At 41.1% G+C, this 25,930-nt stretch overlaps 1 protein-coding gene across 2 annotated transcripts in view; it reads right to left on the bottom strand.

Moving 5' to 3' along the window:
- Window positions 1–25,930, bottom strand: part of LOC140468916 (ubiquitin carboxyl-terminal hydrolase MINDY-2-like) — a 59,666-nt gene that overhangs the window by 14,134 nt on the left and 19,602 nt on the right. The gene's annotated exons all lie outside the window — the stretch shown is intronic.

Below are 25,930 nucleotides of genomic sequence, written 5' to 3'. Positions count from 1 at the left end.
CCTGGTACCTTCCCCTACCACCGTTAAAGATGCAGAACGTGTGGGCACAGCATCCCTCTCACCTGCATCCAGTGCCCCAAACAATCCTTCCAGGTGAGACAGAGGTGCACCTGACTCTCCTCTAACCTAGTTTTGCTGCATCCGGTGCTCCTGATGCAGTCTTCTCGTCAACGGTGAGGCCAAATATAAACTAAGGACACGTTTTGTGAAGTATCTCAGCCGACCTGATCTCCCAGTCACTTCCCATTTTAATTCCCTTTCCCACTACATCTCCGACATGACTGTCCTTGGCCTCCTCCATTGCCACAGTGAATCCAGACCACCAACTGGAGAACACCTGATCTTCTGCCTGGGCAGCCTACAGCCTGGAGCACTCAACACGGAGTTGTCCAACTTCAAATAACCTCTCTCCCATCCTCCAACTCCCTTTCCAGCCCCTCCACCTCCCTTCCATTCTGCTGACTGACCCTTCCTTTCAATCACCAACTGGATTCATTCCTCCCATCAACTAACCAGGCCATACCCTATACCTGTGGTCACCTATTACTACCTCACCACTCCACCCCTCTCCTCACCCAACAACCCCCCCACCCCCTCCTCCACTTTATCCACAGCTCCCCGGTCCAAAGAAGGGTTAGACCAAAACATTAACTTCTCCAGCTCCTGATGCTGCCTGGCTTGCTGTGTTCTTCCAGCCTCCTGCTCATCTACCTTGCATTCCAGCATCTGCAGTTTTTTTGTCTCTGAACTGGCGCACACTAAGCTGAGGAGTGAATCATAAATCTAGATATCCCAATGTTCTTTATAAAGTTTGAGTATGTGAAATTGTACAACTCAACACCATCGTTTCATCTGGGAAAATTAATCCAGCCGATATAATACCTCTCTTCACTATAGTCAATTAAATCAGTAGAATCCTAACAACCCCAGGCATTTTGTAGATGAGATCCACAAAATTCAGAGAATTCTAAAGTTTACGATGAGGCTGGGTTACAAGAGAATGCACTGGTGCACCAAGCATTCTTGCAAGGTTGGAGCAGAACACAGTACAGTACTGGCATTTGACCCTATTTTCCAAACTCTCAACCTCGACCAGCCAGAAGAACAAGGGCAGTAGATGCAGTTGGCGTTCCAATGCAAGAGCTCCTCAAAGACAAGATACCATCCTTACTCGGAATTATACTGCCATTCCTTCAGTGCCATTAGGTCAAATCATGAATCTCCTTAACAGCATTATGGGTGTACCTACACCACATGGACTTAATTTCAAGGTAACAATTTATTAGTAGTTTTTCTAGAGGACATAGGGTTCAGCAATAAATGTTAGCCTAGCCAATGACACCCACATCCCATGAATGAATAAAAATAAATCCTATGTGCTAAGTAGTCAATGATTATTCCCAAACTCAAAATAAAACAAAGTGACTCATTGCTGAAGTTCTTGGCCATATGTCTGGACAACTAAAAGCTAGTTCTCAGGTCAGCTCTCAGGCATAGAGGAGGAGTATTTAAAAATAAATCCATATATTATTTGCAGTTTGCAAATGAGTTAACTTTTCACCTGTTTTCAGTAGACCTTTCATTTCCATTCCTTTAAAAAATATTCTGCATGAAGGGAACTGGTAATGTTAATAATCTTGTCAATGAGAGAGTATTTACACACACACACACACACACACACACACACACAGGCACACACACAGGCACACACACAGGCACACACACCCCCTCAACACCGTTTGTGTTCCTTTTGTGTCGTAGTCTGAAGATTTGAGTTTGAAGAGAAACAAGAGCAACATTTCTTAGTAGAGGAGTGGAGATGTACCAGGTCAAAGTCATACAGCATCGAAATAGACCCTTCAGTCCAAACAGACCATGGTGAACATAATCCCAAATTAAACCAGTGTCACCTTTGTGCTCCTGTCCCATATCCATGCAAATCTTTTCTATTTATGTACTTATCAAAATGCCTTTTAAACACTGTAATTCTACCTACATCCAACACTTCCTCAGGACATCAGTTCCATAGACGAACCACTGTGTAACAAATTTGCCTGATGTCTTGTTTAAACTTCTCTCCTCTCACCTTAAAAACCCCAGTCTTGAAATCCCCCATCCCAGGGAAAAGGCAACTACCATTAACTCTACCCATAACCCTCATTCTTTTATCAACTCCTACCAGGTCAGCTCTCAACCTCCTTTCCTCCAAAGAACTCCCAGCCTCTCTTTCTAACTCAAACTCAAACCTTCCATAACCAGCAACATCCCAGTAAATCTGTTTGGAACCCTCTCCAGCTTAATAATAATTCATTTTGGGAAATAACATTTCACTTATGGGAAAGATAGATTACATCTTAACAAGATGCGTCACAGCCATTGCAAAGCCTGAGTGTACAATTAACATAGCTTTGTTCTGTAAGAATATTGTTCCTAGTTTGGTTCAGTATTCTACTGGTTGAGTATATACCAGAATAAACATAGATTTTCATTTTCATGCAATGTTTATGGCATTACATACATGGAATCAAATCCACGTTTTGGACAAAAATAAAGTTCTAAGAAAATCCATGCAAGAGACTTCCATTTTTTTTTCCCAGCCAGGGACAGAAGGTGAAGACAACACTGAAACGATATACAAGTACAATTCTCTTTCTAAAAGAAAACAAAAAAGCAACAATGACAAGAGAAAAAGCTGTTTGTTAAAATTGCATGTACTAAGAGTTAGTGACATTATCTCTCAACTATTAATCCAAATATCCAGATAATATTCTGGTTCTGTGTTTGAATCCTAGTGCAGATGATGGAATTTGAATTTAATAAAAATCTGGAAATAAGCATCCAATGACGACCACAAATCCATTGACAATTGTCAGAACAACCAACCTGGTTCATTACTTTTCTTTAGGGAAGGAAACTGCCATCCTTACCATTCTGGCCTACATTTAACTCCAAACCCACAGCAACACAGTTGACTCTTAATAGCCCTCTGAGCAATTAAGGATGGGCAATAAACACTGGCCTAGTCCGTAACACACTCATCCCACGAATAAACAAACGGAAAGCATTTCAAAATGTCCCAAAATGATTTCCAGCCAATTAGTTAGATTAGAGCAGTCACTGATACATCCGTTAAATACAGCAGTCAACTTGCACACAGCATACCACAAACAGCAAATTAGCCAACCAGATATTATAACTATTGTATTAATCATAAAAATCAACACTGTTTTTGGTGGGATTTAAAGACATCAGAGACTGACATGTCTTAAGTGATGCTACTCGCAGTGATATGCTTTCATTCTTTTCTATGATGAAGGAATATTGGCCAAGATGCCAGTTAAAAAACTGTTCTTGGAATAAGGTCAGTGGTTGACAGCTGGATTGAGCAGTGCATATTGTATGCTTCTTGAAACAGGAAGCCGCTGCAATACAATTAAATTCCTCTAGATGGTGATGCAGAAGTATTAGAGATTTATGCTCAAAGTGAAATTTCATTTTTTGTTATATCTAAGGTTGCATTTGGATATTAAAACAAAATTGTTTCATGTACAATATTGATAAACGTGCACAATTCCTAAAGAAAAACAGTGCTGAACAAAGAGACCTTGGAGTGCAGGTTCATAGTTCATTGAAAGTGGAGTCGCAGGTAGATAGGATAGTGAAGGCGTTTGGCATGCTGGCCTTTATTAGTCAGTGCATTGAATATAGGAGTTGGGAGGTCATGTTGTAGCTGTACAAGACATTGGTTAGGCCACCATTGGAATACTGCATGCAATTCTAGTCTCCCTCCTATTGGAAGAATGTTGTGAAACTTGAAAGGGTTCACAAAAGATTTACAGCAATGTTGCCAGGGTTGTAGGGGTTGAGCTATAGCAAGAGGTCGAAAAGGCTGGGGCTGTTTTCCCAGGGACAGAAGCTGAGGAGTGACCTTATTGAGGTTTCTAAAATCATGAGGAGCATGGAAAGGGTGAATGGCCAAGGACTTTTCCTTGGGCTAGGGGAGTCCAGTACGGTGGCGGCATAGGTTGTTTTTTGGGGGGGGGGGGGCATAGGTGTAAGATGAGCGGAAAGATTTAAAAGGGACCATGGGGCAACTTTTTTATGCGGAGCGTGGTGTGTGTATGGAAGGAGCTGTCCGAGGAAGTGGTGGAGGCTGGTACAATTGCAACATTTAAGAGGCATCTGGATGAGTCCACAAATAGAAAGAGCTTAGAGGGATACGGGCCAAATGTTGGCATAACGGGACTAGATTTATTTAGGATATCTGGTCGGCAGAACAAGTTGGACCAAAGAGACTGATGGACATGTACATCAGGGTCCTTTGATCTTCTGTTTCCCACAATCCAACCTCCATGTATTCTCTTTGTTTATCCCACGTGAGCACATCACCTCAAACTCATCCAATTGAATCCCATTTGCCATTGATCAGCTGTCTATATCCTCCTGTGCGAAAAGGCTTTCCTTCTCATTATTTCCCATCTCACCAATTTTCATATCATTCAGACTTACTGATCATCACTCAAAAATGATTTCAGCTTGAATTTAGATGTACACCACAAATAGCAGGATTGCCAACACCGACCACTGTTGAGCCCCAACGAATACAAGCCTTTTGCAACAACACTCTGACTATCACCCTCTGCTTCATGTGACTCAGCCAATTTTGGATCCAATTAGGCAAATTTCCTTTGATCCCAAGGGCTACTGCCTTCACTATCAGCTTCCCATGTGGGACTTCCTCAAAACACTTCGTCAAGTCCAAAGAAACTCCGCTGAATGCATTGCACTCATCTACACACCTGGTTAAATCAAGTTGGTCATACATGAATATTCTTGATTTAATCCCTGCACCTCTTCATCCCCAGACTTGCTTCCCCACCACCGAGGTTACACTGCCCAGCCTTCAGTTTCCTGGTTTATCCCTTGCTCCCATTAACAACAGTATAACACGACATGACCTCCAGTTCACTGGCACCTCTCCCGTGGCCAGATAGGAATTGAAAATTATTGCCAGTGGCCTTGCTATTTTCTCCCTTGTCTCACTCAAAAACCTGGGATCCATCTCAACTGGCCCTGCATGTTTATCTACTTGTAAGCCTTCCAGGCCACTCAGTACCTCCTCTCTGTCTATGCTAATTTCTTCAAGTGCATCAATTTTTTGACCCTGATTTCTGTGACCATATCATGCCTCTCGCTAGTGGATACCAGTAAAATAATCATTTTTTAAGAAGCCTACCTACGTCCTCTGGCTCCATACACAATTTACCACTGTGGTCCTTAAATGGTCCAGATTCTTTCTCCACTTACACTTTTATCCTTCACACATTTTTAAAATGACTTAGGATTTTACCAGCCATTATTTTTCATGTCCTCTGAGCCTTTAACATATCCTTTTTTAATTTCTCCTTGCACACTGTACAATAGCACTTCTGTTGTTTGAGTTCTTGCTATCTACTGTAGCCTCCCTTTTTGTCTTCATCCAAGCATGTATATCCCTTGATGTCCAGGGATCACTGGATTTTTGGGTCACCCTTTGTCTGTACTGGAACATGTTGACTCTGTGCTCTCCCCGTTTCCTTCTGTAAAGCCTCTCACTGCTCTGACATTCGTCATCGGTCTCATGCAACTTTTAGCAGAACGTATATCTAACATTATGGTAGCTCTAGTCATAAACTGACCTTCCTATTTCCCCAATATTCTGTGCATTTTATTGCTTTCTTGCCTCTTCCTGTTTTCACAATGTCACATAGTATTTTGTAGTTACAGAAACGGCAACATTAAATATGTCTGATACTTCTTCAGGAAATGTTTATTTACACATTAAGTTGCTTTTTCTGATCAGGGTTACAGCTAGCTCATTCAAAGAGGTCACCCATGGAGGAAAGTGCACCCTGTCACATAGTAGATCTGCAAGTTGCCAGACCTACAGATAATAGATGTTCTGCCCAATTATGACAAGATAGATTTGTGCATTTCTGAAAAAGACCATTTGCTATACACAAAGTTGACATCAGAAAACTTTAAGTTAATAACTGGAAATCCCAAAATTTTAGCCATAAAGTCATATAGCAAAGAAACCATACCCTTTAGTCCAACTCGTCCATGCCAACCAGATGTCTGAAAATGATCTAGTCCCATCTGCCAGCATTTGGCCTATATCCCTCTAAACCGTTCCTATTCGGGTACCATCTAGATGCCTTTTTAATGTTGCAATTGTGGCCACCTCCACCACCACCTCTGGAAGCTTGTTTCATACATGCACCACCCTCAACGTGAAAAGGTTACTCCCAGAGTCCTTTCAAATCTTTCCCCCTCATCTTCAACCAATGCCCTCTAGTTTTGGACTCCCTTACCCTGGGAAAAAGACCTTGGCTATTCACCCTATTCATGTCCCTCAACATCTAAGGCCATGCTCCACATCCAACACTCCAGGGAAAATAACCCCAGCCTATTCAGCCTCTCCCTACAGCTCAAACCTTCCAACACCAACAAATCCTTTTAGGTCTTTTCTGAACTCTTTCAAGTTTCACATCTTTCCGAGAACAGGGAGACCAGAATTGAATGCAACATTCCAAAAGTGACCTCACCAATGTCCTGTACAGCCACAAGGTAATGTCCCAACGCCTATACTCAATGCACTGACCAATGGAAAGCAGGCGTGTCACATAGATGGGTTAATGCCAGGAAAGGTAAGAGAGGTAGGCAGGTGGTGCAGGAATCTTCTATGGCTATCCCCATTTCAAACAAGTATGCTGTTTTGGAAAATGTATGGCGTGATGGATTCTCAAGGGAATGTAGCACAAACAGCCAAGTTTCTTGTATCGAGACGGGTCTAATGTAATGAGAGGTACATCAGGTTCCGAGAGATCAATTGTGTTAGGGGACTCACTAGTTCGAAGCACAGACAGATGTTTCTGTCACCAACAGTGAAAAATCAGAATGATATGTTGCCTCCCTGATGCCAAGATCAAGGATGTCTCAGAGAGGGTGCAGAATGCTCTCATGGGAGAAGAAGGACCAGCAAGAGGTCATTGTCCACATTGGAACTGGTGATATCGGAAGGGAAAAAGGATGAGATTCTGAAGGGAGAATACAGAAAGTTAGGCAGGAATTTAAAAAGGGACATCCTTGAGAGTAGTAATATCTGGATTACTCCTGGTGCTGCAAGCGAGGGTAGGAATAGGAGGATAGAGCAAATGAATGCATGGTTGAGGAGCTGATGAATGGGACAAGGATTTACATTTTTTGCATCACTGGAATCTCTTCAGGGGGTAGAAATGACCTGCACAAGAACAGATTGCACCTGAATTGAAAGGGGGCTAATATACTGACAGGGAGATTTGCGAGAGCAAATCAACAAACACATCGACCTGGACCCAATATACCGGTCACTACAGCGGACAGCTCGAACTGACAACCGGAAGCGGCAGAGACAGGCCACTATAAATGCCGGAAGAAACAGCACAGAAGCGCTTCACAGGAGGCTCCCAAGCACTGAGGATGTCACCTAGACAGGGGACGAAACATTTGCAAGACAAATTCCCAGCTCGGCGAACAGAACCACAACATTTGCTAGAGCTGCTCAGGAGGGCTTAAACTAGTAAGGTGGGGGGAGGGGGAGATGGTTTGGTGGGTCCCAGGGAGATAGGGAGGAAAGACATCAATCTGAGACTGGCACAGTTGATAACAGAAACGAGTCAGTCAGGGCAGGCAGGGACAAAGCAGAGGACAAGGTAGGACTGGTAAATTATACTGCATTTACTTCAATGCAAGAGATCCAAAAGGGAAGGCATAAGGATCTAAGATACCATAGCAATTACAGAAATGTGGCACATGGATAGACAGGACTGGCAGCTGAATGTCCCAGGATACAAATGCTACAGGAAAGATAGAAAGGGAGGATAGAGGGGAGGGGGAGTGGCGTTTTAGATAAAGGATAGCATTACAGTTGTACTGAGGCAGGATATTCCCCGAAATAGATCGAGAGAAGTTATTTCGGTTGAACTGAGAATTAAGAAAGGGATAATCACCTTACTGGGATAGTATTTTCGACCCCCTAATAGTCAGCCAGAAATTGAGAAACAAATTTGTAAGGAGATCTCAGCTGTCCATAAGAATCATAGGGTGGTTACAGAAGGGGATGTTAACTTTACAAACATAGACTGGGACTGCCATAGTGTTCAGGGTTTAGATGGAGAGGAATTTATTAAGTGCGTACAAAAAAATTTTCTGATTCAATATGCGAATGTACCTACTGCAGAAGGTGCAACACTTGACCTGCTCTTGGGAAATAAGGCAGGGCAGGTGAGTGAGTTGTCAGTGGGGGAGCACTTTGGGGCCAGCGACCATAATTCTATTAGATTTAAAGTAGTGATGGAAAAGGATAGAGCAGATCTAAAAGTTGAAGTTTTAAATTGGAGGAAGGCCAACTTAGACGGTATTAGGCAAGAATTTCAAAAGCTGATTGGGGGCAGATGGTCGCAGGTAAAGGGACAGCTGAAAAATGGGAAGCCTTCAAAAATGAGATAACGAGAATACAGAGAAAGTATATTCCTGTCAGGTGAAAAGAAAGGCTGGTAGGTATAGGGAATGCTGGATGACTAAAGAAATTGAGGTTTTGGTTAAGAAAAAGAAGGAAGCATATAGACAAGATAGTTCGAATGAATCCTTAGAAGAATATAAAGGCAGTAGGAGTATACTTAAGAGGGAAATCAGCAGGGCAAAAATGGGACATGAGATAGCTTTGGTAAATATGGTGAAGGAGAATCCAAAGGGTTTTTACAAGTACATTAAGGGCAAAAAGGTAACGGGAGAGAGAATATGGTCGCTCAAAGATCAGCAAGGCAGCTGTGTGGAGCCGCAGGAGATGGGGAGATACTAAATGAGTATTTTGTATCAAGGTTTACTGTGGAAAAGGATTCAAAGATGTAGAATGTAGGGAAATAGATAGTGACACCTTGAAAAATGTCCATATTACACAGGAGGAAGTGCTGGATGTCTTGAAACATGGGAATGTGGATACATGCCCAGGACCTGATCAGGTGTACCCTAGAACTCTGTGGGAAGCTAGAGAAGTGATTGCTGGGCCTCTTGCTGAGATATCTGTATCATCAATAGTCACAGGTGAGGTGCCGGAAGACTGGAGGTTGGCTAATGCTGTGCCACTGTTTAAGGAGGTTAAGACAAGCCAGGGAACTATAACCAGTGAGCCTGATATTGGTGGTGGGCAAGTTATTGGAGGGAATCCTGAGGGACAGGATGTACATGTATTTAGAAAGGCAAGGACTGATTAGGGATAGTCAACATGGCTTTATGCGTGAGAAATCATGTCTCACAAGCTTGATTTGAGTTTTTTGAAGAAGTAACAAAGAGGATTGATGAGGACAGAGCGGTAGATGTGATTTATGTGGACCTCACTCAGTAAGGCGATCGACAAGGTTCCCCATGGGAGACTAGTGAGCAAGGTTAGATCTCAGGGAGAATTAGCCAATTGGATTCAGTACTAGCTCAAAGGTAGAAGACAGAGGGTGGTGGTGGAGGGTTGTTTTTCAGACTGGAGGCCTGTGACCAGTGGAGTGCCACAAGGATCGGTGCTGGGTCCTCTACTTTTTGTCATTTACATAAATGATTTGGATGTGAACATAAGTATAGTTAGTAAGTTTGCAGATGACACCAAAATTGGAGGTGTAGTGGACAGCGAAGAAGATAACCTCAGATTACAACAGGATCTTGATCAGATGGGCCAATGGGCTGAGGAGTAGCAGTTGGAGTTTAATTCAGATAAATGCGAGGTGCTGCGTTTTGGGAAAGCAAATCTTAGCAGGACTTATACACTTAATGGTAAGGTCCTCAGGAGTGTTGCCGAACAAAGAGACCTTGGAGTGCAGGTTCATAGCTCCTTGAAAGTGGAGTGACACATAGATAGGATAGTAAAGGCAGTGCTTTGTGTGCTTTCTTTTATTGGTCAGAGTGTTGAGTACAGGAGATTGGTTAGGCCACTTTTGGAATATTGTGCGCAATTCTGGTCTCCTTCCTAACGGAAGGATGTTGTGAAACTTGAAAGGGTTCAGAAAAGATTTACAAGGATGTTGCCAGGGTTGGAGGATTTGAGCAAGAGGGAGAGGCTGAATAGGCTGGGGCTGTTTTCCCTGGAGCGTCAGAGGCTGAGCAGTGACCTTATAGAGGTTTATAAAATCATGACGTGCAAGGACAGGATAAATAGGCAAGTCTTTTCCCTGGGTTGGTGGAGTCCAGAACTAGAGGGCGTAGGTTTAGGGTGGAAGGGGAAAGATATAAAAGAGACCTAAGGGGCAACTTTTTCACACAGAGGGTGGTATGTGTATGGAATGAGATGCCAGAGCAAGTGGCGCTGGCCAGTATAATTGCAATATTTAAAATGCATTTGGATGGGTATATGAATAGGAAGGGTGTGGAGGGATATGGGCCAGGTGCTGGCAGGTGCGACTAGTTCGGGTTGAGATATCTGATTGGCATGGATGAGTTGAACTGAAGGGTCTGTTTCTGTGCTGTACATCTCTATGACTCTATGTATGTATACCTGGATGTCAAATCAAACCATTATTAGTTGTAGTTCTGACCTTTACAGCCAGCCCATTTACACGGAATGACTCAATAACTGTTCAAATACTGGCTCTTTGGAGAACAAACCAGAGAGTCTGTGGGCTCTTGTGGTGCAGTGGTAGTATCCCAATTTCTGTGCCAATAGGCCAAAATTGAAGTTCCATCCATTTCAGAGGCATGTAATACAATATCCGAACAGACTACTTCGAAAACAAAACCAGAGAATGATGGCTGGCCGGCCATCGATCTGTTTCACAAGGAAGGCCTTGAAGAGGGGAAGGAAGAAAATTGGCACATGACTCACCTAACTTGTTACGCCTCTTTAAGTAATCCATGTCTGGAATTGACATGTAGTCACATAATGCATGTGTTCTATTTTCAACATCAAGCATTTCAGCTGTATGTTTGTCCTTGTTTCAAACTATCTTATTTTCTCCATCCTAGAATATTGCACCATCAATACACTAGTTCAACACACAAGTGGATCCAACATTCAATGCGCTGCTTAAAATTTAACACACTGAATTTTCTGAAAAGAATTTATTCACCGATAAGTGTCTGAACTCCTGGCTTTCATTACTGTAAACAAGAGCAGAAAGATATTGCCAGTCTTCCATGAAAATTGCAACTCTAATAACCACAACTCAAATAGCAGGAAAACGTACTTGCACTGGTGTGAGAAGATTCGTGAAATACTGATCTCACGTATAACTGCTAATTTGACTTGCTGCCAGATTCAAAGGATGTCTGCTAAATTGTAAGGAGCAATATTGCCTGAATTGATCTACAGATCTCACCGGGGTAAATTTACAAAGTTCAAAGTGCTATACAGAATGCAAGCTGTTTTCAACTTCCACCTGATGAGAAGTATTGTGATAAAGGTCATTAATTGGAGCAAAAAGAAGAAGATGACAATTTTATAGTGACACCATGTGAACAAGTACATGCAGGTAATAAGGAAAGCAAATAGAATTTTGGCATTTATTGCTGAAGGAAGACCAAAAGTAAAATAGGGAAGTGCTGCTGCAGCTAAACAAGGCATTAATCAAACCACACCTGAAGTTGTGTACACAGTTTTGGTCCCTTAAGGAGGGATGTAGCCGTATCGGAGGCACTTCAAAGGAAGTTTACTAAAGCTCACTATGTTCACGCATTCTTCCAGAAATGAGGGGTTTGTCTTATTAAGAGAGATTGAGCAGTTTTGGCATATACTCTCTGGAGTTTGGAAAATGAGAGGAGATCGAATTGAAGGGCACAAGATGCTGAAGGGGATTGACCAAGCAGATTTAGAAAGGATGTTTCCTCATGTTGGGCAATCTGGAATAAAATATAATAGATTGTGATTAAGGAGTTGCAGATTTAAGCACAGATGAGAAGAAATTACTTCTCCCACAGGGTCTTGAATCTGTTAAAATTCACAACCCTGGAGTGTGGTGCATGTTGGGCTGCAGTAACTTTAAGGAGGAGACAGGTTTTTAAAATTAGTAACGGGTTGAAGAGTTATCGAGTGTGGGCAAGAAAGTGATGTTGAGGTTGAGATGAGATCAGCCATAACTGTATCAATGGCAAAGCAGACTCAGAAATTGCCGATTCCTGCTGCTATTTCTTATGTTCTTCTACTAAAGTCAGCTTTGAAATGAGTTGTCACGTTAATACAGAACTTGGGAAGAACAGACAGACTTCCATACATACTCAGGTAGCACATTTGGTCATCAAGAGCAACAATTGAAACTGGAGAATGTAGTAGTTATAGGTCACGGAGAGTGGGAACTTACTGCTTATTTGGTCAGGCTATCCTGATTGGAATGGATTTCACAATCTTCTTGTGTTTCTTAACTGTTTCTTTAATACCCTTAACCATCCCAACTCCACACCCTGAATTTGGAGCCTGACGCTAAATATATGAGAAGGGATGAGAAAGAAAGAAGAACAGGGAGAATTAATTTGTGGAATTCTTCTCACATTTTCAACTGGCTAAAAAATAATATCCAGATACAGTAAAAATGAGTTCACTGCTGCACAGCTCAGGAATCATCTCATGAATAGAGCAATGAAATATGAAGAAAAACCAAATATAAAAACAAAACATTTCATGCTTTCTTACTTAAATGAAGCTATGCTTAGAAAGACAACCTTAAACTCAACAGAACAAAGAATGCTAGAGAAACTCAGTTTGTCAGCATTGTGGAGGTAAAAACACAGTTCATATTTCTTGTCTGTTATGACTCTTCTTCTCCAGTGTTCTCTCTGCTTGTTTCAGATTTCCACTATCCACAGTATTTTACCTTAAATTAGTTGACTTACATTACACAAGTGCTTCCCAACATTTTTCATACTAGACTTTCACTGAGGCCTTAATACTGCCACAACTCCTCATGGATAACTATGAGAGGCGGACAGAGCAAGGAAAAGAAACAGATCAGATGGTAGAAAGCTGCAAAGCAACCACTATGAGGTGATGACAAATTTCAGCTTGCAGCCCCACTTTGGGAACCCTGCTTTACCATCACTACTTCAACAGAGATTATTGGAAGCTCAACACCAGTTCTTTTCAAGTTTTCAAAAAATGGAATATAATTAACATTGCAAACAAGAGTTACAGACCCAAAGTGCTTATTTAAACAGTTATCAACGCAAATTGAAAGCAGCGCATCATCAAATTTCTACTAGGTTAGAGAAGCCCCTTCTCTGACTATCCTAAATTTGTCTGAATTTTTTCCAATCCTGATAGCTGTTTTGACACACAACACTTCTTAATCTTACTCATGTTTTGAATGTGCTTTCATTTCCTCTGATTCAAAAATAGTGCATTTCTGCAGCTTGCTAAACCAAATGATGCAGAACGTCAAAAAAACTGCTTCAAAGGATTTCATTTCCAGAAAAGAAAATTAGACCCAGTAAGATAATAAAATCAGGCAAATACAGTACATAGGAGAATTTCAATGAAACTAAGCTGACAGCAAAACTTGTTTGCATCAATTTTTTAAAATTAAAAATTGCATAATCTCCAAAACTCAAAAGAACAGCAGATGCTGAAAACCAAATTGCTGGAAAAACTCAGGTCTGGCAGTATCTCTGAAGAGAACGCCTTCAACACAGAGCTGAAGGGAAAGCAGATTGAATGCACCATGACCCATGAGTGGTGGTTGATGGAAAATATTCAGTCTGGAGTCCAGTTACTAGTGGTGTTCCACAAGGATCTGTTTTGTGACCACTGCTGTTTGTCATTTTTATAAATGACTTAGACGCAGGCATAGGCGGATGGATTAGTAAATTTGCAGACGACACTAAAGTCAGTGGAGTACTGGAAGTGTGGAAGAATGTTACAGGTTGCAGGGGGATTTGGATAAACTGCAGAATTGGGCTGAGAGGTGGCAAATGGAGTTCAATGCAGCTAAATGTGAGGTGATGCACTTTGGGAAGAATAACAGGAAAGCAGAGTACTGGGTCAATGGGAAGTTTCTTGGTAGTGTGGATGTGCAGTGGGATCTTGAAGTCCATACGCATAGATCCCTGAAAGTTGCCACTCAGGTGGATAGTGCTGTTAAGAAGGCATGTGGTGCGTTAGGTTTCATTGGTAGAGGGATTGAGTTCCGGAACCGCAATATCATGCTGCAACTATACAAAACGCTGGTGCAGCCACACTTGGATTATTATGCACAGTTCTGGTCGCCCCATTACAAAAAGGATGTGGAAGCATTAGAAAAGGTGCAGAGGAGATTTACCAGGATATTGCCTGGTCTGGACGGAAGGTCTTATGAGGAAAGGCTGAGACACTTCGGTCTGTTCTCATTGGAAAGGAGAAGGCTAAGAGGGGATTTGATAGAGACATACAAGACGATCAAAGGATTAGAGAGGGTAGACAGAGAAAGACTTTTGCCTAGGATGATGACGTCAGCTTGTACGAGGGGGCATAACTACAAATGGAGGGGTTTGATTTAAGACAGATGTCAGAGGCAAGTTCTTTACACAGAGATTGGTAAGGGCGTGGAATGCCCTACCTGCTAAGGTAGTCAATTCAGCCATATTAGGGAGATTTAAACAATCCTTAGATAAGCTCATGGATGATTTTGGGATAGTGTAGGAGGACGAGCTGAGAAAAGTCCACAGATCGGTGCAACATCGAGGGCCGAAGGGCCTGTTCTGCGCTGTATTGTTCTATGTTCTAGAACTGACTGCATCCAGTATTAGCTACAATCTCTCTCTCCAAAGATACTGCAAAATCACCGACTCAAGAGTCAAACTTTGCACATGTAATCTTTTAAGCAAGATACATTTAATCATCAGGGTAAGAAGCAAACTATACTTGTTAACAACACTTAGAATTCAAACAATTTAACACGTCAAATGTATGACACTAAAATCCAAATGACTGAACCACTATTGCGCACTTATTTTTCATTCATGTGATTTTACTCCGTTATACAAGATTTATGATGCTCCTGGTTACAGTTTAGTATTTTAGCAATATGTACAAGATCAAACAAAAAATGGAACCATTCAATCTTGACACATCATGACTCATGATCTACTTCAAACTGGTCTCCTGAACTATTTCCATTTACTTGATTAGCTTCATACCCAAAATCTGAGTTCTTAAATATACACAGAAAACAGAGCACCTCTAGCCGCCTGGAATATAGAATCCGAAAGATTAACAACAATTTGAATGAAGAAATTTTTCATCTCATTCCTAAATGGTAGAACTTTTAGCAGAAATCGCAACTTCAAGATCTAAAGCCCCCAAGTCAAAGGAGAAATCCTGCCTGCATCTACTTTGTCAAGAATCACGTAAATAATTTTTTATGTTTCAACTGGATGACTTATTCTAATTTGAGTAACATAGGCCTAATCCACACAATCTCTCATGATTCTTTCATCGTGTAACTGGTTAATTCACAAACCTATTCCTCGTGTCTTTTGGGTTCAGAGCAGTATTTTCTACATAAATATATTTAAATAGCACACGACATAGCACATGAACATAGTTTGATTAATAAATAATAGGTCCCACAATAAACTTGCAGTAATCTATAAATTCCTGGCTATTGAAATGCTCAAATTGCAATTTACGAACGGATAGAACCAAGGATTCAATCACATGACCTTTCAAAGTTTCAAGTCTGCACACTCAAGCATACATTTTAATAGTTGCCTGGCCATGACTTTACAAGATCCGAACTGAACCTAAATAAATAGAAGTTGAGCATCGAATGCCCACTGCCAATAAACTCTTCAACATCTAACACTGTTTCACTGTCCACAGACTGACTGAAATTTTCCAGCACTAATTCTAATTACTGCAATTAAAACTGTACCTACACATCTTGTCCAAATGACATTATATTTCACAGGACTTTCATTATTCTGTAATACCCAGAAAAATGAACCCCAACTATTAGCAGTTTGAAACTATTAGCTAATTGCTTAAGAAAGGCTGCAAGGAAAATGAGGCAACTGTAGACTAGTGAGTCTGACTTTAGCTGTAGCTAAGGGGCTGCAGGGGATTCTGCAAATTAGGATTTACATGCATTTGGAAAAGCGAGGACTGATTCAGGATAGTCAGCATGGATTGGAGCATGGGAAATCATACCTCTCAGATTTGATGAAATTTTTTTTTTGAAGAACTTACCAAGATGCTAAATAAAGCCAGAGTGGTTTACACGATCTACATGTACTTTAGCAAGGCCTTTGACCAGGTGCCACATGGTAGACTGGTTAGTAAGCATAGATCACACGGGATCCAGGGAGAGATAGCCAACTGGATTCAAAATTGGCTTGATGATTGAAGACAGAGTGTGATGCTAGAGGGTTGTCATTTCAGATTGGAGGCCTGTGACTAACAGTGTCCCGCAAAGACTTGCTCTGGATCCACTGTCATTCATCACTTCGAACAATGATTTCTATGAGAATATAGGAGGTATGGTTAGTAAGCTTGTGGATGACACCAAAAGTGGTATCATCGTGGACTGGAAGAAGGTCATCTAAGAGTTTAAGATCTTGATCAGATGGGCCTATGGGCCAAGGAATAGCAGATGGAATTTAATTTAGTTAAGTGCAAGGTGTTCCATTTTGGGAAGGCAAACTAGGGTTGGATTTGCACAGTTAATGGTAGGGCCCTGGGGACTGCTGTCGAACAGAGGGACCGAGGGTGCAGCTTCATAGTTCATTCAAAGTGGCATTGCAGATAGACAGGGTGGTGAAGGAAACATTTAGCACACTTGTCTTCATTGGTCAGTGCATTCAGTGTAGGAGTTGAGATGAGATGCTGCAGCTGTACAGTACATTGATGAGGCGAGTTTTAGAACACCATACAATTCAGGTCACCCTGCTATTAGTACGTTGTTAAACTAGAAAGGGTACTTAAAAAATTAACCAAATGTTTGCTAGGATAGAAGGGTTTTAGTTATAATGAGAGGCTGAATAGGCTGTGGCTATTATCCCTAGAGCATCGGAGACTGAGGGGTAAATTTAGAGGTTTATAAAATCTTGAGGGGCATAGATAGGGTAAATAGACAAGTCTTTTCCTGGGGTGGGGGAGTGCAGATCTCAAAAGAATAGGTTTAAATTGAGAACGAGTAAAAATTAAAAAGGGACCTGAAGGGTACATTTTTCACACAGAGGGTGGTGCATGTATGGAATAAGCTGATTCGGGATAGTCAACACGGTTTTGTGAAGGGTAGTTCGTGCCTCACAAACCTTAGAGTTCTTTGGGATGGTGACCAAACAGCTGGATGAGGGATGTGGTGTATATGGATTTCAGTAAAGCGTTTGATAAGGTTCCCCACGGGAGGCTATTGCACAAAATATGAAGGCATGGGATTGAGGGTGATTTGGAGGTCTGGATCAGAAGTTGGTGAGCTGAAAAAAGACACAGGGTGGTGGTTGATGGGAAATGCTCATCCTGGAGTTCTGTCACTAGTGGTTTACTACAAGGAATTGTTTTGGGGCCACTGCTGTTTGCCATTTTTTTTAATGACCTGGATAAGGGCATAGAAGAATGGGTTAGTAAATTTGTAGATAACAGAGAGGTCTGTGGAGTTGTGGATAGTGCTGAAGGGTGTTGGTTACAGACGGACATAGTTAAGTTGCAGAGCTGGACTGAGAGGTGGCAAATGGAGTTTAATGTGGAAAAGTGAGGTGATTTACTTTGGAAGGAGTAACAGGAATGCAGAGTACTGGGCTAATGGTAAGATTCTTGCGAGTGTAGATGAGCAGAGAGGTCTTGGTGTCTATGTACATCGATCCCTGAATGTTGCCAGCCAGGTAGATAGGGTTGTTAAGAAGGCAGACAGTGTTAATTTTTATTGATGGAGGGATTGCGTTTCAGAGTCACGAGGTCATGCAGCAGCTGTACAAAACTCTGGTGCAGCCACACTTGGAGTAGTGTGTACAGTTCCGGTCACCACATCATAGGAAAGATGTGGAAGTTTTGGAAAGGGTTCAGAGGAGATTTACTAGAACGTTGTCTGGTATGGAGAGAAGGTCTTATCAGGAAAGGCTGAGGTGACTTAAATGGGACAAACAGGATGTCTCCCAACTTGGGCGGCACGGTGGCCCAGTGGTTAGCACTGCTGCCTCTCAGTGACATGTACCCGGGTTCAATTCCCACCTCGGGCAACTGTGTGTGGAGTTTACACATTCTCCCTGTGTCTGTGTGCATTTCGTCCGGGTGCTATGGTTTCCTCCCAAATTCAAAGATGTGCAGGCCAGTTGAATTGGTCATGCTAAATTGCTAATGGGTCTGGGTGGGTTACTGTTTCAAGGATTGGTGTGGACTTGTTGGGCCAAATGGCCTGTTTCCATACTGCAGGGAATCTAACCTGATAATTAGAGGATGAGGTTGACAGTGAGAGCCTTCTTCCTCAGATGGTGATGGCTAGCATGAGAGGACAGAGCTTTAAATTGAGGGGTGATAGATAGAAGACAGATGTCAGAGGTAGTTTCTTTACTCGGAGTAGTAGTGGCATGGAACAGACGTCTACAACACTAACAGACTCGCAAACTTTTAGGGCATTGAAATGGTCATTGGATAGACATACGGATGAAAATGGAATAGTGTAGGATAGACAGGCTTCAGACTGGTTCCACAGGTCGGTGCAACATTGAGGGCTGAAAGATCTGTACTGTGCTGTTATGTACTCTGTAAAATAACTTCTGGATTGAAAAGCTGTTTCTTTCATCAATGTTTCTACATGAAATTTCTCCTGGAAAACGAAGCATAAAATAAATCCAAAATTAAATGCACAATTTTTCACCTTCTTCGCCGATTACCATGCAGGTGAAGCTCATAATATAGGTCACAGCTGGGCCTCCAAGCCCCAGTGAAAGAAGCCCATCTGTTTCCTGGAATTTTCAGCTAAATGAGAAACTCCTGCTCAATGATGCAGATGACAGTACCCTCATATCTTCCTTAATATTCAAGTTAGTGATGAGATTAATTTATTGCTCTCAGCTCTGCTGAGTGTCTTTCCACAAAATAGAAGTAGAACAGACTGTGTTTATCTAATGCTAATACAAGTCAATAGAGGTAATTTTGTACTTGAGCCAAATCTGCAGAAAATGGCAACTAAAATTTGCTTTTATAATGCGCATTGTATTGCTCTATGACACAGTCTAAGCAAAATAAGCAGCAGCAGCAATTAAATCATGGAAGTGAATATTATTTATGATTATCAGACTGATAAAATAGCAGCCAATTAAAGAAATTAAAAACAAGGACATGAACATTATTTCTCAATTTATTCGACATAAACCAAAGGAAAAAGAAACCTGCCATTATCATTTCATGTCTGGACGAGATTAATATCATTTGATTGTCTCAACAAATTCAGAATTTTGAATGCTCAGGTACATAGCCAACTGTAAAAGTAACTAGTCAAAACATTTTACAGAATATAAAATGAGAATAGCGATATTTTGGCTTTCCTATGATGTACTGCATTCTGGTTAATTTCAGGTTTATTGTAAGCTTCTACTGATCTGTAAAAACAAGGAGAAAATGTGCAAACGAAGCAAAAGCAAGGTTGATTAGTGTCAATGTCAGAAAGAAAAATGTAGATTAATGCTTTGAATAACATCTCCTTCCAAACTGAAGAAGGGAGAAAGAAGCATTTTAACAGAATTCAAAAAGGTGAGGGCAAAAATAGATTTAAAAACAGAAGCAAATGCAGATACTACAATCTAAGATTGAATGTTAATGCAAAAATACAGGGAATTTTCCCCGTATTTGTGCATATCTTAGCTTTCTTCTCTTCTGTCTTTCTAGTTTCAGTAAGGTGCTTCTTCACCTCTCAGCTTTGAAGCAGGATGCAAAAGTCTTACTCTCCATGGATCCTGTTCAACCTGCATTAAGGAGAAACTCAAAAGACTTCAGCTATTCACAATGAAGAAAAGAAAGTTAAATTAATGTTTCATTGTTTTTGTAGTTCTGAAAGATTTTGATAGAATGAAAGAAAGCACAATTGATTCTGGTTGGGGAATCACTTTTGAGACTACAGCAATTTCAAATTATCAACAAGTGAGAGAGATTCAGAGAATACTTTTCAAGTACAAAGTTGCTGAAATAAGAGGCCTCTTTTCATCATCTTGAGCATTTGTGACAGAACATTGCATTTTTAAGGCAAGAATTGATCATCTTTTGAAGCACAGAAAGATACAGGGACAAAGAGGAAGAGCAAGACTGCAGACTTAAGCTCTGGATTTCAAATCTGTGATTTGAAGCAGAAAAGGATTCTGTGTGTGAAAACTATTTGTCAAGCACTGATAAAAAATACCTTGTGAAATCTGATCAAGAAATAGCTAAGAACAAAAGAACACATGCAAATATCATCAGTGAAATTCCTAAAACTGCTAGATCTACTAAACTGAGCACTGATCAAAGGACTGAAACATCATATTGCATTTAGATGAAGCTATCGCTAAGTGCAGGTTTGTTCAAGTGGTTAAAACACAGGTTGCACAAATGGAAAATTAAATTAAATTCAGAGCACCTGCCCATGATAGTTTAATTGAGGAGAAAATGTCAAGCAACTGAATTATTTTTAAATAGTATCATGGGATCTTTTAAGTTCACCTAGATATAAACAGCTATAATGCCATATTGATAAATGCATATTCAGTAATGCAACACCCTTTCAAGACCACACCATGGAGTCAAGTGGAATTTTCTCCTTACATTTTCAATGGGTCTTGAACACACCATGTTCTGACCCAGTGCTGGAAATGCTACAACAGAACAAAGTTCATGCATGCAATACCATATTTTGATATGAAGCAATCTCACCACTCTATCAAAACAATTTCTAACAGTACAGTCTGTTGTGGAGGAGCGGAAAATCAGATGCAAACAGGGGCTGGGGAGCCAAGAGGTCCTCAGGGAAGAGATATGTCTGAGGCTGGTATAGTCGAGAAAAGTCAAATAGTCAAGGTAGGCAAGAGTAGGGCAGAAGACAAGGTAAGATTGATAAATTTAATCTCATTTATTTCAATGCAAGAAGCTCGACAGGTAAAGCAGATGAACTCAGGGAATGGGATATCAAAGTATGACAGAAACATGGCTCAGCAAAGGGCGGGACTGGCAGCTTATTGTTCTGGATATAGATGCTATGGAAAGGACAGATAGCGGTGGGGGGGGGGAAAGAGAGGAAGGGAGTAAGTGTTTTTGGTTAATGATAACATTATGCCTGTATTTAAGGAAATATTCATGGTCCAATGAAATTATATGGGTGGAACTGAGAAATAAAGAGATGATCACCTTATTGGGATTGTACTTGAGGCCCCCAATAATCAGCCAGAAATTGAAAAACAAATTTGTAAGGAGATCTCAGTTATCTGTAAGAATAATAGGGTGGTTATGGTAGGGGATTTTAACTTTCCAAACAGAGACTGCAACTGGCATAGTGTTAAGAACTTGGATGGAGAGGAATTTGTTAAGAGTATAAAAGAAAACTTTCTGATTCAGTATGTGGATGTACCTACTAGAGAAGGTGCAAGACTTGACCTACTCTTGGGAAATAAGGCAGGACAGGTGACCAAGGTGTCAGTGGGGAAGCACTTTGGGACCAGTGATCATAATTCTATTAGATTTAGAATAAGTATGGAAAAGGATAGAAGTGATCTAAAAGTTAAAGTTCTAAATTTCAGTAAAGCTAATTTTGAAGGTATAGGCAAGAACTTACAAAAGTCATTTGGGACAGCATATTCATAGATAAAGATATATTTGCAAAATGGGAGGCCTTCAAATATGAGATAAAAGAGTTCAGAGACAGTATGTTCCTACTCGTGCAAAGGGCAAGGGTGGTAAATGCAGGGAATGCTGGATGGCTCAAGAAATTGAGGTTTAGGTAAAGAAAAAGATGGAAACATATCAAGTATAGACAGGATAGATTGAGTGAATGCTTAGAAGAGTATAAAGGCAGTAGGAGTATATTTAAGAGGGAAGGAGGGCAAAAAGAAGACATGAGGTAGCTTTGGCAAATAGGGTTAAAGCAGAATCCAAAGGGATTTTATAAATACATTAAGGACAAAGGGTAACTAAGGAGAGAATAGGGCCTCTTCAAGATCAACAATGCCATTTACGTGGAACAACAGGAGATGGGTGAGAAACTAAACAAATACTTCACATTAGCATATATTGTGGAGAAGGGTGTGGAAGCCTTGGGGAATAGTGATATCTTGAAAAGTGTCCATATTACAGAAGAAGTGGTGCTGAATGTCTTAAAAAGCATGAAGATGGATAAACCCCCAGGACCTGACCAGATGTATTTCAGAACTCTGTGGGAGGGGGAAGAGATTACTGGGCCTCTTGCTGAGACACTTGTATCATCAGTAGTCACAGGTGAGCTGCCAGAAAATTGGAGGTTGGTTAATGTGGTGCCATTACTTAAGAAGGTGGTAAGGAAAAGCCAGGGAACTATAAACTGGTGAGCTTGATGTCAGTGGTGGCTAAGTTGTTGGAGGGAACTCTGAGGGACAGAATTTACTTGCATTTGGAAAGGCAAGGACTGAGTACAGACAGTCAACATGACTTGACATGTGGGAAATCATGTCTCACTAACTTGGGAGATATTTGCAGTGCCAAACAAGATTGAAAAAAGCAGAGTGGTTGACTTTGTCTATGTGGACTTCAGCAAAGCTTAAGACAAGGTTCTGCATGGTAGACTGGTGAACAAGGTTAGGTCACATGGAATACAGGGAGAGCGAGCCAACTGGATACGAAGTTGGTTGAAGGTCGGAGATAGAGGGTGGTGCTCGGGGGTTGTTTTTCCAGACTTGTGACCTGTGGCCAGTGGACTGCCGTAAGAATCTGTGCTGGATTCACTGCTTTTTGTCATTTATATAAATGACTTGGAAATGAATATAGAAGGAATGGTTAGCAGATTTGCAGATGACACACTAAAATTGGTGGTGTAGTAGACAGTGAAGGAGGTTCTCTCAGAGAACAATGGGACCTCCATCAGATGGGCCAATGAGCTGAGGAGTGGAAGATGGTGTTTAATTTAGAGAACTGAGGTGTTGCAGGATTTATACAGTTAATGGTAGGGCCCTGGGGAGTGTTGCCAAACAAAGAGACCTAGGTGTGCAGGTGTACAGTTCCTTCAAAACTGAGTCACAGGTCGACAGTGTGGTGAAGAAAGCATTCAGCAAACTTGCCTTCATTGGTCACAACACAGAAAATAAGATTTGGGTTGTCACATTGTAGCTGTATAGGACATTGATTTGGCCACTTTTGGAATACTGCATTCACTTCTGATCTCCCTGCTGTTGGAAAAATATTGGGAAACTCGAAAAGGGTAGAGAAAAAATTTCCCAGGACATGGCCGGGATTACAGGACTGGAACTATAGGGAAAGGCTGGGGGCTTTTGTTCCCTGGAGCATGGAAGGCTGAGGGGTGACCTTAGAGGTTTATAAAATCATGAGAGGCATGGGATAGGGTGAATAGCCAAGATCTTTTTCCCAGGGTAGGCAAATCCAAAACTAGACAGCATATGCTTGAAGTGAGGAGGAGAAACATTTAAAAGGGAACTGAGGGACAACTTTTTCAGGCAGAGAGTGATGCATGTATGGCATGAGCTGCCAGAGGAATTGGTAGAGGTTGGTTAATTACAATCATTTAAAAGGCATCTAGATAGGTGCATGAAGGAGGGTTTAGGGGATATGTGATAAATGCTGGCAAATGGGACTAGATCAGTTCAGGTCATCTGGTCAGCTTAGACATGTTGGACCGAAGGATCTATTTCCACGCTGTGTAACTGACTCTATGTCATCAGTTTTCCAGGGTAATGATGGCTAACACTGAGATTTGCCATTAACATAGCTGCAAAATTTGGTCCATTGACTTAGATGAGTGGACTCAGCGCAATCTAGCCAACTTTGTTTACAACATAAAATCAGGTGAAAAAGTAAACTTTAAGGAGAATCCATAAAGGTTGCAAAGGGTCAGAGGTCCATTACACAAGTGCACAAAGGAGTGGGAGACAGAATACAATACCAGGAAATGTGAAACAATTCATTTTTGAAGGTAATTTTCAAAAAATAGATTTTATTTTGACAATGTTGAGAAACAGACAAGTCTTGCTATCTAAAGGGATTTTTATGTCCATACGCACAAATCACAAGTTCAAACAGGATTGTTGTACTACTCGAATTAAGGTTCACCAGACTAATCCCTGAGTTGTGGGGATTGTCTCGGAATAGCGATTTGGTCCTTAGCCTTTAGAAGAACAAAGTTGGTCTCAATAGATAGAAGCTGAGGAGTCTCAAATGGGGAATCACAACCTTGGAATATTAGAACGAAGATAAAAATTCTTCCCAAAAGATTCCCAATCTTAGAATTTCTAAATACATTATCATTCAGTATATTCAAGAGAGTTTGGAAGTTTTTGGATTCTAAGAGAATTAGGGATAGTATGGAAAGATGGAGTCAAGATTTAAGCGCTAATCCTACTTCTGTACAGCTGTTTAAATATGAATGTTGTTAACCTACTGCCCCTTACCCATCTATTTTAGTTAAATGTAAACTTCCTTTGGATACTAACAGCTGGGATAAACTCAACTAATTTCATTCTATTGGCAATAAACATTGCACTTATCCATTTGCCAGGAGGAAGGAAGGCAGCCCAAGGTTCTGCAACCTGTCAGATGAGCAACATGATCATTTTCAACAGGTCCTGTAGCCAGCCAAGGACAATTTCTTCTGGTGCCTATCAAAAAGATGCCATCAGACAGCAGCTATGGCTGTGGTCCAGTACAAGTGGTGGCGATAGCAAATGATTTGGAGCCTGGTGTTTAAAGGTTCCTTTGTACCCTTGGCAGCAGGACTGCAAGTCAAAGGGTCAAGCACAAGGAAAGACCACACAGTGGAAGGTTGGACATTGACCAGGTTCAAGCTGCAGAGTTAGAGAGCAAGAAAGGCTGTTCCAAAATGCTGCACATCATGTGGGAAATGAAGCTGAAACCAATCACTCAAAACTCACCGAGATTACAGGTGTTATTGACTTACCAGCCTGAAAAGTAACAGTATTAAATGGAACAATTTTAAACAATAACTGAATGCCTAAAGTTGGGAAGAAGGTGAGGTCGACAGCTTCACTCAGTCGAATTAAATGATCTCACCGAAACTGTAATAAAAAGAAAATTCTGAAGAATTGGAAGCTCTGACAACCATCTGTACAGACAGAAACAGAGTTAACATTTTGACTCCACTGTGATTCTCTTTCAGATTTCATAGTCAAAAGTTAACTGTCTCCCCATAGATGCTGCCATCTCTGTCACGTTTCTCCAGCATTTCCTTTTCTAGTTTCAGACTTTCAGCAGCCCCAGTATTTTGCTTCGATTCCCCAAAACTAATTCCGGGGAGCTTCCAAATGCTGATTTCACTCGTATAAGTCAAAACCTGGGAGCAGGATTGGCCAGCTACCTGCTCCATTATCTGTATTTGGTGGATGTTCTGAGATAAAATAAAGATTGCTCGACCTTAACTCATATCCTTTCTATGAACCCTACAGAATCAGTGCCATTAAGTATGTCAGAATTCCAAGAACAGAGCGTGATGCCTTGTCAGGAATTTGTTGCTCCTGACAGTTACATGTTTACGCATTACTATCAAAATGAAAAATAATCTGTTTTAGGCTGGAGATTGAAGTTAACTTGCTAGTGGCGTTTTTTTACCCTTCAGACCATAAGACAGAGGAGCAGAAATCTGGCCATTCGATCATGGCTGTTCTTTGTTGATCATGGCATGTCATATTGTTCCTAGTGGTGGGCTATACATCAAGTTAAATCATAAATTGAGAATATGACCCATCTGCAAAGGCTTTTGAGTAATTTTATGATGATAGATAGTGG

The sequence above is a fragment of the Chiloscyllium punctatum genome, chromosome 48, assembly GCF_047496795.1.
Source record: "Chiloscyllium punctatum isolate Juve2018m chromosome 48, sChiPun1.3, whole genome shotgun sequence".
Lineage (NCBI taxonomy): Eukaryota > Metazoa > Chordata > Chondrichthyes > Orectolobiformes > Hemiscylliidae > Chiloscyllium > Chiloscyllium punctatum.
Note: the sequence above shows the minus strand (reverse complement) of the source record. Positions and strands in the feature narration are given on the sequence as shown.